The sequence below is a fragment of the Phascolarctos cinereus genome, unplaced genomic scaffold (assembly GCF_003287225.1).
Source record: "Phascolarctos cinereus isolate Bilbo 61053 unplaced genomic scaffold, phaCin_HiC Scaffold_1;HRSCAF=81, whole genome shotgun sequence".
Lineage (NCBI taxonomy): Eukaryota > Metazoa > Chordata > Mammalia > Diprotodontia > Phascolarctidae > Phascolarctos > Phascolarctos cinereus.
The window spans coordinates 192,901,447-192,916,838 of NW_027555514.1; the positions used below are offsets into that span (position 1 = coordinate 192,901,447).

Consider the following 15,392-nt stretch of genomic DNA (forward strand, 5'->3'; position numbering starts at 1 on the left):
ACTCTCTATCAATGCCAAGTGTCCCCCACATCCATCTCTGTCCGACCCTTTGCTATTTGTCTTTTTTCTCTTCTCCATGTGGTGAGCTCCTTCCCATTCTTCCTAACTTTTCACAGTGGCTAATACAAACGCTTGTGATCTGACCCTAGAACGTTGACCTAAGGAAGAGGCAGCTCTGAATGAGACAGGGGCTGGGAACTGGGGGACAGGAGTGGGAAGGGGAAAGGGAAACGGGCCGGAGAGGTTGCCGAGGAGAGAAACATTTTTGTCAGCCCCCACCTCCTCCACTCCTCCATTTCTTCTGCATCTGTAAGGTTTCCCTAGGCAACATCCCGGCTGTCCCACACTCAGGCGTGATCTGCTCTGTGTGCCCTGAATTAAAAAAAAAAAAAAGCCAAATGCCAAACTCCAGAACACAAAGGCTGTCTGCTGAGTCGTTCCCCCCCTCCCGCCCCCCGAGAATGTCCTCCTTGTGAAGCTGAGTGGAGGAGGAGGGAGATGGAGAACTGAAGAGGGGCGTGGGGAAGAGACAGAAGTCGGTGCCATAGGGGTTCGAGTGTGCTCGGGCTTTAGCCAGGAAGGAAATGCCCCGAAGCAGTCAGCCTGCTCGTACTGCACAGACTGCTCGGGGGCTCCTAGTCTGAACATCAGGCTGACCAAAGTGCCCCTTCCTTGACCTCTTGGGGTGGGAGGAGAAGCTGGGGCGGGGGGAAAGGGGTGGCAGGGAGGAAGGTCGATGTGCAACAGAGGAGAGCGACCGATCTCCGTCTCTCTGGGCTCAGAATCTCTGTAACCAGAGAACCTGGAGCTCCACCGCCCCTGGTAAGTGAGGGGCTGCAGGGAGCGAGGGGGGAGAAGGCATGCACCCTGCCGTGACACTAGCACGAACCCGCACCCACCTACCCACCCACCCGCGCCTTCCACTGCAGGGAGGCGGGGCAGCCAGCGTGGCACAGTGATGGGGCGGGGACTCTGGTGGAGAAAGGTGTGTGTGACTTCCAAGGCCCAGCTGGGAGCCACGCTTCGGGGGCTGGGACTGGGCTGCAGCTTCCCTGCGCAAAAGAGGAGGTGACCTCCAGACAGGTCCACTCCCGAGGCTGGGCAGTTCGCTCCTGAGGAGGGGCCAGCTTTGCCAGGGGGAGCGGGAAAAGCAGCCGAAACCTGAGACGTACATGCCCGTGTGCTTGCGTGTGCCCGAGTGTGCTTCCCTCCCATCTGTTTACTGACGTCTGCAATTTGTCCTTGCACGTCTGTGTTGTGTCCCGAGCTTGTGGTTTATATCATTGTGACCCTACTGTCTCGCACCTTCCTTTCTACCCTGAATGTGTGTGTGTGTGTGTGTGTGTGTGTGTGTGTGTGTGTGTGTGTTAAATCCCTTATTCTTTAGAGATGAGGACCTCGGTTTAAATCCTAATTCTCCTCTTTTCTGCCTTGTGATCAAGGACAAGTATTTACCTTCTCTGAGATTGTTTCCTCATTGTATTAAGTGAAAGGTTTAGACTAATTTTCTTAAGCCCCTTATAACTCTGATCCTGGATGTAAGCACCAAGGAACAATAATTAATTTTCTACAGTGCCCAGTACAGCGTCATATATAAAACAGCATTTAATAAATGCTTTTAAATAGACTGAAAATGTAATTTGTATATGATTGCCTACGAATGAGAGTAGAATTATGTGTGCATGTGTATATGTATGTTTGTGTGTGTGTTTATATTTGTGCATGTGTGGTGTGGCTTGGTGAAAAGTACACTGGTTATGGAGTCACAAGACCTGTGTGGCATTGGGAAAATCACTTAGCCTCTCCAAGCCTCAGTTTCCCCATCTGTAAAATGAAAGGACTGGACCAGATGGTCTTTGAGGTTCTTTCCAGAAATAGTTCTGTGATCCTACTTGCATGTTCGCAGCAATGTGTGCACTTGTATCTGCTGTCAGTAGGCAGATTTTTGTGTAGGTGCCCATATTGCAAGCTGACCAAAGCTCTTTCAGTATAATACAGCTTGTTGGGTGATTGATTGATTGATTGATTGATTGATTCTGTAAAACTGTGAATGAAACAATGGAAGGTTCTGGGGTATGTTTCTATTGTTCTCATTATAAACTCTGAATACAGTTATGGGGGAGAGAATCTGAGCTGTGTGTGGCAGGATCGTCTGCATGATGCTTTGTATGTCATGTGTCCATCGGGTATATCATCGCTATGTGTGTGGTTTACACGATGCTATGGAGGCGTCTACCATATGCTGTGTGTGGCCTGTGTTAGTACTCTCCAGGATCCAGTGTGTAGGAGTTTGGTCTGGAGAGAGTGGTATTTGATCCAGGGTGTGAGCTGTGTTTATATAGTTAATTTGGTGCATGGTATGTAGTTACTATAGATGCTGTTTGGTTGCTGGGGTCTGCTTCTGTGCAAATAGTACAAAAACCTATATTTACCCCTATATCTGATGCTACCTTATGCTACATATGATACCAAACACTTGTACAGAAAGCTTCTCTTTCTGTTGACATGGATAGTGTCTAATTTACCCGTAAATGAAGTACATAAGGAGCATTCTTTACCTTTCATCTTTGGAGCAATAGAAGCACAATTAGGAAAATAACTGACTCAAGGTCACAGAAGAGGAAGTCAAGGGACAGAATTAGCCCTACAACTTCAAGTCCAAAATACCATTCCCTACAACTTCTAGACTTTAAACCTCACCACAACTTAATTAGGTAAGCAGCCCAAGTGTTCCTGTCCCCATTTTACAAATGAGATACATAAAGTCTCAAACATTAGATAACTCACCCATGGATAAGCTGCTCATAAGTGCCTCGGTCAGAATTCTAATCCAGGTGTCTTGACTCCAAGTGAGGCACACTTTTCAGTACACCACACTGCCATGTTGAGTGTTACCATGAGGGTTGAGTCAGTTATTCCATTACACATACGAGAATAGGTGTAAAGGAATCAACAGACTCAGTAGTTGGGCCTGAGGATTGGGTACAGAGTTATCTTCCCTACAGTGCTGAAAACACACAGGAAGTGCTCAATGTACATTTAGTATTTCAGGAGTTCAGTACAGTGGAGAGAACTATACCAAGAGACTTCCTAGGTTCTTTTTGCTTACTCTAGAAGCTACCCATTATATGACATTGGGCAAATCATGTCACCTCTCTACAAAAGGAGGACTTACAGGCAGTGACGGAGAGAGAAATTATGTGTCATCAACTAATACTCATCATGATGAAGGATTAAGGACTTGAAATAGTGCAATAGAAATCACCGAAATAGCCAAACTAACCAATAACTCCTAAAATCATTTGGTTTTGAATATATTGCATTTTTTCCCTAATGGCTTTCTTCTATGAAGATACTTGACTGAAGCTAATATTGAAATGAGTCTGCCTTCCTTGAAGACAACTCAACAGATGAGGGTGTACAGAGGGTAGTGAATAGAGAGAGAAGGCCCAGAAGCTGGAAACCACAGTCATCTTTGCCACTGTCCTCTCCCTTACATGCTATCATCAGTTGCATAGTCATGGCAAGTCAATCTGTATAATATCTTACACTTGTCCCATTCTGCCTTACTGTACTTCAGGTCCTTATCACTTCTCATCTGGACTATTCTAACACACTTATAAGTTGTCCTTTCTGCTTCTAGACTTTACTTCTCCAACTGAGGGGAATAACATGGTCAAAATCATCATAATAGTATAAGGATCTGACCACACTATTCCCTTAATCAGAACCATTAGTCATTCTCCAGGTCTCTAGGATAAAATACAACTCCTTGATCAGGCATAGTCTCATTTTAACCTACCTTTCCATTTATTTCGCATGACTACCTTTCATGCATTTTGCATTTCAATCAAACTAGTCTTTCCCTTTCTCCCTACTGAATACACACTAGACTGTCTTACAGAACTAAAATTCACCCCTTCTATATGTCCATGTTGAAATTCTTCTCATCCTTAAAAGCCTAGCTTAGCTGACACCTTCTCTATGAATCTTCCTTGATTTACCCAATAAAAAAGTAATCTCTCCTCTTAAGTTTGGGTTTGGTCCTTTTGTTTGTTTGTTTGTTTGTTTGTTTGTTTGTTAGTATTTAACCAGGATTTATCTTCCGGCTTTTTTTTCTTCAAAATACATTTTTATTAACATTTTTTATTTTTACATGGCCTAAATTTTGCCCTCTGTATTTCCTTCTTCTCCCATCACAAAAAACCATCTCATATCACAAAAAAAAAAATTTAAAGAAAAAAAGGAAGAGGAAAAAAGCAGCAAAACTTATTAATATATTCAAAATTCCACGTTCTTGGACCCCCTATCTCTGCAAAGGACTGGGGGAAATGTCTTCTAACGTTTCTTCTTTGGGGCCAAATTTTGATGAGGATAGAGGTATTGTCTCATGGTAGAAATGTCCATGTCCCAAGTTCTTTGGACTAGTTCTACCTGCTACCCTCTCTATGATCATTTTCTTCCTCATTTGCCATTCATTATCTTGTGTTCATGCCCTCCCACTCTTCTGAATGCTGGTTGCCCCTAGACAGGTGGAGTTACAATATCATATGGCAATCTGTGCCACCTTTTGCTATTGTCAAGGAAGAAACAACACTTTCTCAAAAGAAATGATCCCCTACGTACAAACTCTTTGCTGATTAGACTCATCACAGGGAATGTACATACATTATGGAATGTATCTTTACTTCCCTAAGTGTTCCTCAGCTGAACCTCCTCCCACCAGCTTAGATGTTCCCCTTTCTTTCACCCTCTTGATTATTTCCAGAACAAATCCAAAGGATTTGGATTCAGTCAAAGGACCACACTTGAGAACCTAGAGAGCCACATGTAGCCTCAAGGCCACAGGTTCCCCACCCCTGATAGACCTAAGAAAGTGATAGGCAAACTGTAATAATGCAGATTAAACTTAAAAGTGTGTCAGACCTACATTTGTTTTTTTGGAAGCTGGTTGTTAAATATTTACCAGTGCATCTCAGCTGCATGTACGCCTATGGTGACTTCCTCTGTAAACTCTGTGTCTGGATAAATGCTTCATAGAAAACCATCCATTTTGCTCAGGCATTAGAAGTAAAGATTACCATGTTGACACTATATTGTTCATAGGGTTTATAAATTTGAACTGATCCTTGAGTTTGACTTTTAAAAGGAGACAAGGACCCACTGAGGAAACAGAGAAATCTACCCCCTCCCTACAAACACACACACACACACACACACACACACACACACACACACACACACACACACACGAGGTAGACATGAAGTTCCCTTAAAAATACCAGAGACAAATACTGGTATCCCCAAAGAAACCCTGGGTTGAGGCAAAATGAGCCACAGAAATTATTACTCAAAGAAGCTGCCATGGCATGTGAGGGGTCAGGGCCCAATTGACATATGAACTCCATAAGCATTTACCAAATATCTCATGTGTCTAGCACTTGCAGAAAGGGGAGAAAAGAAGTGTAAGATATAGCCCTGATTGAATTGGGCCTAGAGTTTAGTTGAAGAGACAAGACTAACACACATGAAACCATTAGAGAGCAATTTGGTGCTAAACTCTGTGGTCTTGATTACAAATGCCATAGGAATTCAGTAAACAGAGAAGTCATTGTAGGCTAGAGAAACCAGAAAAGGCTTTGGGATAGAAGAAGGACAAGCTGATTCTCAGAAGAAAATTCAAATTAATTCAAACAGGCATGCGTACACATGTATAGTACATGTATGTTATATGAATGTGTGACTATGTTTGCATATGTAAATTATCTGTGTATGCATGTGTGTAATTCATTAATAAGTTTAACATTGTATTTAGTCAAATGTGTCCAATATAGTCAGAGAAAGAAAAAAGGGTATGGCATCTTTAAGAAGTTTCAGGCCTGGAGCAAACTGGGGAGGGGGAGAGGAGAAGTCATGGGGAGTTGAATACTCATTATCCAATGTGATACAAATTAATTTTTTACACAAAACCTGAGCCTGAGTGAATTGGTTCCTAAGGCAACCCTTTCTCAATTGTTAAAAAGTCAAGTCACAGGAAAATGTGATGTGTGGATACTGTTCTGATGAGCTTGTAACTATTTGGGGGTCTCTTCCATTAGCCACAAGGGAGAGCAGATTTGGGGCAGCTGAGCTGAATGAAAAAGAGAAGTTATTCTATGCAAAAAGAGAGAGGGGAGAGAAGAGGAGAGGGGTGGAGAGGAGAGAGGAGAGAGGTGGAGAGAGAAAGAGAGATGGAAGTGTTAAAAAAAAAAGAAATTAAAACTCCATTTCTCATAAGACTAATCAGTTAGTTAAGGGCTTTGAAGGGCTCCTTCAAAGATTGGAAACATAACAAGTGGCCACTTGGAATGGATGGAAAACCAAAAACTAGTTAGAAACCTGAGCTATAATGTTGTTTTTAAAAAGATAAAAAACTGAGTTAAAGTAAGCAGCAATAAATTAACAGTTACAGTTTTGTGGAAAAAACTATACTTCTATCGAGGGGATTGTAAATCTTTAAACATTGTTCCATAGCATATCTTGGCTTGTATACTTGTGCTAATATTGCTAATCACTAAGAAATTAATAGCTAGTCCCCTTTAATCAAAAATATTATTTTCATGGAAACGGAGTAATTGACTTGAAAATGTGAAAAGCCCAACCAGTCAGTCCCCAGGCACTGGTTGTTCATCTGGGGACAGCTACCTGACTTGCATACAGGAAGCAATAACCTTAGAAGCAAGACAGCCCCAAGCAACCATCAATCCAACCCTCTTAACTTTACAGATAAGGAGACTGAGTCCCAGAGAGGTCACATGATTGCATGGATAAGGAGAAGCAGAGTCAGGCTAGGAACCCCAATCCTCTGACTCCAAAACGCAGGGTTTCAGTTAGCTGACCTTTCTGTAATGCTTGAGTTTACAAAATACTTTCCTTACAACAGCCTTATATAAATTGGGTAATAGAGATATTATTATTGGCCTTATTTTAAAGATGAAAAAACTGAGAGGCAGAAGGCATAAAAATAACCTGGCCTGGGTCACATAGCTAATAATTATCAAAGCTGGGATTCAGGGCAGCTAGGTGGCACAGTGGATAGAGCACCAGCCCTGGAGTCAGAAGGACCTGAGTTCAAATCCTGCCTCAGACACTTGACACTAGCTATGTGACCCTAGGCAAGTCACTTAACCCCAATGTCTCACCAAAAAAAAAAAAGTTGGGATTCAAACTGGGTTTGAATCTAAATCAAACTAACTCTCAATTCAGGACCATTTCAACCATATTGCATTCAAATTCTTTGGGACATTTCAAATCTAAACTTAATGAAGAATGGCAAGCATCATAGATGAGTAACATACAGAAATAAAATGAGAGTGGAATGGAATGAGCAAGAATAATATGGAAAGAATTCTAGATATGGAAGCAGAGGACCCAGGTTTAAATATTGGCTGTGTGATCTGGTTCACTCTCGTTTATTGAAAGAAGTAACATGTAGTATCCATTATTGTTAGATGTTAAAGGACTCTGAAGAGGTATCTTGGGTATCGTGGAGAGAGCACTGAATTTGGAATCTTAATCCTTGGGTTTGAATCTTGACTGTTCCACACTTACCATTTATGTGACCTTGGTCAAGTCCCTTAACCTCTCTGGGCCTCAGTTCCCTGATCTGTAAAATAAGGGGTTGGACTAGTTGACCTCTACGGTCTCTTCTAGCCCTAAATCTAGGAACCGATGATATAATTCCAGAAGCACCCAGTAGTGAACGTAGAATTGATCTTTTATGATTGGCAGATTTATCTCAGGTTTCACATTGGGAGCTACGGGGCATTTGCCCAAGACCAAGATGTTGTGAGTTCACTACATGTGTTCCTTAAATTGAAATGATTAACATTTATGACTACTTTCCAAAGAGAGGGGAAAAAATAGAACTGCTTCTCAGGTCCTCGTCCTTCTCCTCTTAATTATTGTTAGTCCCACAGTTGAGAAGGACATCAAAGGTATGCATGCAACCAGAAGAGTGAAGGGCCTTGAGTCAGTGGCCTGTAGGGATCAGTTAAGGGAAGTGGGGACATTGGAGAAGAGAAGACTTGTCAAGAGGGCGTGAGAGTGGGGAGCATGACAGTTGCCTTCATGCTTTTGCATGGCCATGACATGGAAGCAGGATTAGACGTGTTCTGGTTGGTCACAGAAGTCAGAGCCATAGCCAGTGGGTGAAAGTCACAGAGACAATTTAGGTCTGCCGCCAAGAAAATCCTCCTGACAACCAGAGCTGTCCAGAAATGGAACAGGCTGCCTTGGGAGGGGGTGCTGGATGACCACTTACCCAGTTATTAATTACTAGGAATTCCTTTCAGCTATGTGTCGGACTTGAATGCCTCCTACTTCTAAAATTTTTGATTCTGTGGTTTCCCTAAAGGGACAGGAAGAAGGGGACGAGATTTTGAGTACAGCTGGGAAGTCATTCTTTTGATGTGGCACTACTGATGTCTGAGCTGATCAGAGATGATCCATAAGCAGAGAATTTGTGGAAAGAGATGTCGTAAGGGCACTAATTGAACATTCCATCCATGTTATCAGGGACAGGAATAGCCATTAACAAAAAAAAAAAAAAGAGGGACAGCTAGGTGGCACAGTAGGTAGAGCTCCAGCCTCAGAGTCGGGAGGACGTAAGTTGAAATCCGGCCTCAGATACTTGACATGTACTAGCTGTGTGACCCTGGACAAGTCACTTAACCCTGTTAACCCTGATTGCCTCACCAAAAAAAAAAAGAGCCATTAAAAACAAAAATGGGCAAGGTCCCTTTGGCAGCTAGGTGGCACAGTGGACAGAGTACCTGGCCTGGAGTCAGGAAGACTTATCTTTCTGAGTGCAAATTTGGCCTCAGATACTTATTAGCTGTGTGACCCGAGGCAAGTCACGTAACTTTTTGCCTCAGTTTCCTAATCTGTAAAATGAGATGGAGAAGGAAATGGCAAGCCACCCCAGCATCTTTGCCAAGAAAACCCCAGAAGGGATCACAGAGAGTTGGACACAACTGAAAAGACTCAACAACAACACTTTAAGCAGACAGTTTTCTTTTTTTAATAATTTTTACAATTTTTACAATTTTTAAATTATTTACAATAATTTAACAATTTTTAACATTTAGGGTTTTTTTTTATTTTGAGTACCAGATTCTCTCCCTTCTTTCCTCCCCTTTCCCCTCCCAGCAATCTGATATAGGTTATATATGTGCAATGATGTAAAACATAATTTCATAATAGTCATTTTATGGAGAGAGAGAGAGAGAGAGAGAGAGAGAGAGAGAGAGAGAGAGAGAGAGAGAGAGAGAGAGAAAAGAAGAAGAAGAAGAAGAAGAAGAAGGAGGGAGGGAGGGAGGGAGGGAGGAAGGGAGGAAGGAAGGAAGGAAGGAAGGAAGGAAGGAAGGAAGGAAGGAAGGAAGGAAGGAAGGAAGGAAGGAAGGAAGGAAGGAAGGAAGGAAGGAAGGAAGGAAGGAAGGAAGGAAGGAAGGAAGGAAGGAAGGAAAATATAGTATGCTTCAGTCAGTATTCAGACTCCATGAGTTCTTTCTCTGGAGGCAGATAGCATTTTTCATCACGAGTCCTTTGGGATTGTCTTGGATCATTGTATTACTGAGAATAGCTAAGTCATTCACAGTTATCTATCATACAATATTGCTGTTACTGTGTGCAGTGTTCTCCTGGTTCTACTTACTTCATGCCACATCAGTTCACATAAGACTTTCCAGGTTTTTCTGAAATCATCCTGCTTCTCATTTCTTATAGCATAATAGTATTCCATAGCAATCATATACCACAACTTGTTTAGCCATTCCCCAGTTGACAGGTATTCCCTTAATTTCCAGTTCTTAGCCACCACAAAAAGAGTTGCTATAAATACCTGTGTACAAATAGATCCTTTCCCCCCCCCTTTTTTTTTTAACTCTTTGGGATACAGACCTAGTAGTGGTATTGCTAGATCAAAGGGTATTCACAGTTTGATAGTCCTTTAGGCACAGTTCCAAATTGCTCTCCAGAATGGTTGGATCAGTTCACAACTCTACTAACAGTGCATTAGTATTCCAGTTTTCCAACATCCCCTCCAATATTTATCATTTTTCTTTTCTGTCATATTAGCCGATCTGAGAGGTGTGAGGTGGTACCTCAGAGCTGTTTTAATTTGCATTTCTCCAATCAATAGTGATTTAGAGCATTTTTATATGACTACAGATAGCTTTGATTTCTTTGTCTGAAAACAACCTGTTCATATCCTTTGAACACTTAAAACTGGGGGATGACTTGTATTCTTAAATTTAACTCAGTTTTCTATATATTTGAGAAATAAGGCCTTTATCAGAGGTACTTGCTGTAAAAAATTTTTCCCAGTTTTCTACTTTCCTTCTAATTTTGCTTGCATTGGTTTTGTTTGGGCAAAAACTTTTTCATTTTATATAATCAAAATTATTGATTTTGCATTTTATTATGCTCTCTATATTATGTTTGGTCCTAAATTCCTCCATTATCCATAGATCTGACAGGTAAACTATTCCATACCGCTTATAGTATTACCTTTTATGTCTAAAATAAATCATGTACCCATTTTGACCTTATCTTGGCATAAGATGTGAGTTTTTGGTCTATATCTAGTTTCTGCCATAATGTTTTCCAGTTTTCTCAGCAGTTTCTGTCAAATAATGAGTTTTTATCCCAAAAGCTTGGATATTTGGGCTTATCAAACACCAGAATACTCTGGTCATTTTCTACAATGTACTGTGTACCTAATCTATTCCACTGATCCACTATTCTACTTCTTAGCCATTACTAGCTTATTTTAATGATTACCACTTTATAGTACAGTTTGAAATCTAGTATGGCTAGGCCACCTTCCTTCACATTTTTTTCATTGATTACCCTGATATTTTTGACCTTTTGTTCTTCCAGATGAATTTTGCTATTATTTTTTCTAGCTCTGTAAAATAATTTTTGGTAGTTTGGTACAGCACTGAGTAAATAGATTAATTTAGGTAGAATTGTCATTTTTATCATATTCCCTTGGCCTACCCATAAGCAATTAATATTTTTACAGTGGCTTAGATCTGACTTTATTTGTGTGTAAAGTGTTTTGCAATTGCATTCATTTAGTTCCTGGGTTTGTCTTGGCAGGTATGTACTATCTATCTTTATGATTGCTATCCTCATTGATGGGGCAGCTAAGTGGCACAGTGGACAGGGTGTCAGGCCTGAATTCAGGAAGACCCATCTTCCTGAGTTCAAATTTGACTGCAGATGTTTACTAGCTGTGTGACCCTGGGCAAGTAACTTAACTTGTTTGCCTCAGTTCCTAATATGTAAAATGAACTGGAGAAGGAAACAGCAAAGCACTCCAGTATTTTTGAGAATAAAACCCCTAATGGGGTCATGAAGAGTTGGACATGACTAAAACAACTGAACAACAACAACATCATTGATAATAAAAGGTTTTCCTAGCATGCTTCACATTTCCAAAAGACCTTGATCTTCACTACATGCCAATTCTTTAGAGTTATAAAAGGGGTAGTACATTAGGAATATAAGCTCTTCCATTCCCCAACTGATAAACAGTCAAAGCATAGGAACAGGCAGTTTTCAGAAGAAAAAAATCAATGCTACCTATAGTCATATGAAAAAATGCTCTAAATCGTTATTGATTAGAAAAATGCAAATTAAAACAACTCTGAGATACCACTTCACACCTATCAGAAATGACAAATGCTGGAGGGGGTGAGGGAAAATAGGTACATTTAATAAATTGTTGGTGGAGTTGTGAATGTGCAAACATTCTGGAAAACAATTTGGGGCTATGATTAAAGGGCTATAAAACTGTACATATCCTTTGATCCAGCAATACTGCTATTAGATCTGTATCCTAAAGAGATCAAAGAAAAAGGGAAAGGACCTATATGTTTACAGCAGTTCTTTTAGTGATGGCAATCACAAATTGAGGGGATGCTCATCAATTGGGAAATGGCTGAACAAGTTGTGGCATATGATTGTGATAAAACACTATTGTTCTATAAGAAATGACAGGGCAGGTGGTTTCCAAAAAACAAGGCAATACCTATATGAACTAATGTAAAGTGAAGTGAGGAGAGCCAGGAGATCATTGTGTCTAGTAATGCCAAGGTTGTAATGATGATCAACTGTGAAAGATTGGGCTACTCTGGTCAACAAAATGATTCAAGACAATTCCAAAGGAGTCATGTTGAAAAAATGCTATCTACCTCCACAGAGAAAACTAATGAACTCTTAGTGCAAAATGAAGTATAACTTTCTTGCTTTGTTTTTTTTTTTGCTTTATTATTATTTTTAGCAATATAGCTAATATGGAAATACAATTCACATGATTTTTCATATGTTTTAATTGATATAATTTGTCTTTTCTGTGGGGAAGGAGTGGAGGGAGGGAGAGAATTTGGAATTCAAAATTTAAAAAGAAAACAATGTTAAAAATAAATAAAAACAAACAGTATTTTTAAAGGAGGGAATACAAGCTCTTTGAGGACAGCACTCCATCGGTTGCAATTTTTAATCCTGATGACCAGACTCAGAGTTGGTAGACCTGAATTCTGGTCTGGTCTGGTAGACCTAGGACTGGTTCTGCAACTAACAATCATAACATAACATTAAAACTTTATGAAAGCTTTCTTCACAACAGGCTCGTGAGGTAGGTAGGATAAGTATTATTATCCCAGCTTCACAGATGAGAAAACTGAGCATCCAAGAAATGAAATGACTGTCAAGAGGCAACTTGATGTAGTGTAAAGAGCCCTGGATTTGGAGTCAGAAGACCCAGACCTCAATCTTGGCTCTGCAACTTGCCACCTGTGTTACTAGTACCAGTTCATTTAATTTCTATGGACCACAGTTTCCTTATTCCTAAAATGAAAGGGTTGGGCTAGTTAGGGTTCTTAACCTTGAGCCAGTGAACTTGGTTTTTTTTTCCAAAAAATCTTTTGATAATTGTATTTCAATATAATTAGGCTTTTTGTAATGCTATGCATTTTATGAATTTAAAATAAAATTATTCTGAGAAAGGGTCAAGTGATTTCTTGACTAAATGATCACCAAAGTCCCTTTGAACTCTAAATCCTATAATTCGTCTTTGGTCACATACAATTAAATGTAAGAGCCATGCCTCAAAACTAGATACTGACTCTGAACAGTATTCTGATTATTCAGGAGAGTATGCTGACAATCCTGAAAAGATGGCAGAGCAAAAGGTAACTTAGGATGTAGCTTGCTCAACCCACCACCATCAAATAAATAAGAAAGACACCAAAAATATGCAGCAAGTATATCAATAACAGTTGAAAGAACCACCACAAAGTAATTCTTACAGAAATAAAAATGATAGAATAACAGTGTGACTTTTGGATCTCCCATCTTCTCCTCCTCCATTTCCCATCCCCTCACCTTGTCCTCTTTTCCTACAGTCCAAGGTTGAGTAGGTAAAGACATCCCTCATGTTCATCTCGTTCAGGCTTAGGCATTCATCAACTTTTGGAGTTAGCCCCTTGGCAAGTGAGATCCAAATGATTTGAGGTCTGTGAATCAATCAGACCAATCCCAAGACTCAAGAGGAGGAAAAGGAAACAGCTATAGATAACTGTGGTGCCTAGGAGACAAGACTGTGGTGGAGGAGAAAGGAAGACAAAAGTGTGGCATGGGTTATAACTACCAGTAGCCATTATTTAATACTGTGCAGGAGAATCATCAGATCCTATGTTTAGAGTTGAAAGGGGCCTTACAGGTGATCTAATCCAACCCCATTATTTTAAACATGAGGAAGGTAAAACCCTTAGAAGTCAAATGACTTGCCCAAGGTCACACAAGCAAGATAGCAGATAATAGTTGGCTGAAGGACAATAAACAAAAAAATCTAAGAAAAGAGCCATCTCAGTGTAAAGTACTTTACAACCAAGGAAACTGAACCAAAATCCCCTGAGAAAAGTGAAAATATTACAACAAATTGTGAAAGGTTACTTGAAAAGGGAGAAACTTCAAGACCCTCAAAAATAATTGTTTAGAAGAACAATAAAAGAATTAAGAGAAAACATGAAGGAAATAAGGACAGAAATATGACTTCCTCTTTTTTTTTGCTTTTTTTTTTAAAGTGAGGCAATTGGGATTAAGTGACTTGCCCAGAGTCACACAGCTAGGAAGTATTATGTGTCTGAGGTCAAATTTGAACTCAGGTCCTCCTGACTCCAGGGCTGGTGCTCTATCCACTGCGCCACCTAGCGCCCCCAGAAATATGACTTCTTAAGGGAAAAGTCAACAAATCAAACAAGAGAGCAAAGAATTTACATCAAAAAGTCAGAGATGCTTTCCAAAAAAAAATAGACTATCTTGAAAAAGAGAATGAAAATCAGAATGCAAATATGCTCAGACAAAAGGAAAACTAATTGGACAAAACTAAAAGACAAGATTGTTTTATACTACAGAGTACTAAACTTGAAGATGGGATGGGAAGGGATAATCTAATAATAATCTACTGGTTCCCCCCCCCCAAAAAAAAGATCAAGACAAAGAAAACATTTAGGAAATCATATAGGAAATTTTTCCATATAGATTTTAATATATATAGAAGCAGAGAACAAATTATAAAATCAAAAAACTATAGAATGGAACAGGAAGCAACCTTTCATAGCATTTGGTCCAAATTCTCATTTTACAGATGAGATATCTGAGCCCCAGAAAGATTGAATCTTTCTCAGGTTTCAGTCTTTCCTGGCTAGTACATGGCTGAGTTGGGATTAAAATTCAGGTCCTCTGGATCCATAGTCAAAGTACTTTTACTACATAATGCTGACTACAAAAACAAAGAACAGAAAGAAACCTTAAGTTTGACCTAGCAGGAAACATCCTAGTCAGACTTTAGCATCAAATGACAAATTTTGGAGGCAAAATTTTGGGGGAAAAAACTTTTAGCATCCCAAAGGCCATCAATATGGATAACATAATATTGTTCCTTTTTTTTTAAAAGGAAAAATTGAAATTTAATGATCCAAAAGACAAAGATTTGTTGACACAAATGCATGTGTATATATGTACATATATGAATATGTTATATAATATGTGTATATATATATATATATATATATATATATATTGTTGTTCAGTCATTTCAGTCATGTCTGACTCAATGATCCCATTTGAGGTTTTGTTTACAAAGATACTGGAGTGATTTGCTATTTCTTTCTCCAACTCATTTTACAGATGAGGAAACTGAGGCAAATAGGGGTAAGTAAGTTGACCAGGGTCACACAGCTAGTAAATGTCTGAGACCAGATTTGAACTCAAGAAGATAAAGATGAGTCTTCCTGTCTTCAGGCCTTTCACTCTATCTAGCTGCCCCTGTATTTAAGGAATGA

At 39.9% G+C, this 15,392-nt stretch overlaps 1 protein-coding gene across 1 annotated transcript in view; it reads left to right on the top strand.

The window, feature by feature from the left end:
• The first annotated feature begins 526 nt into the window (after positions 1-526).
• Positions 527-15,392, top strand: part of TSPAN11 (tetraspanin 11) — a 158,915-nt gene continuing 144,049 nt past the window's right edge. Inside the window, exon 1 of the mRNA XM_021001599.2 lies at positions 527-822. The gene's annotated coding sequence lies outside the window, so the exon portion shown is untranslated. The remainder of the gene's footprint in view (positions 823-15,392) is intronic.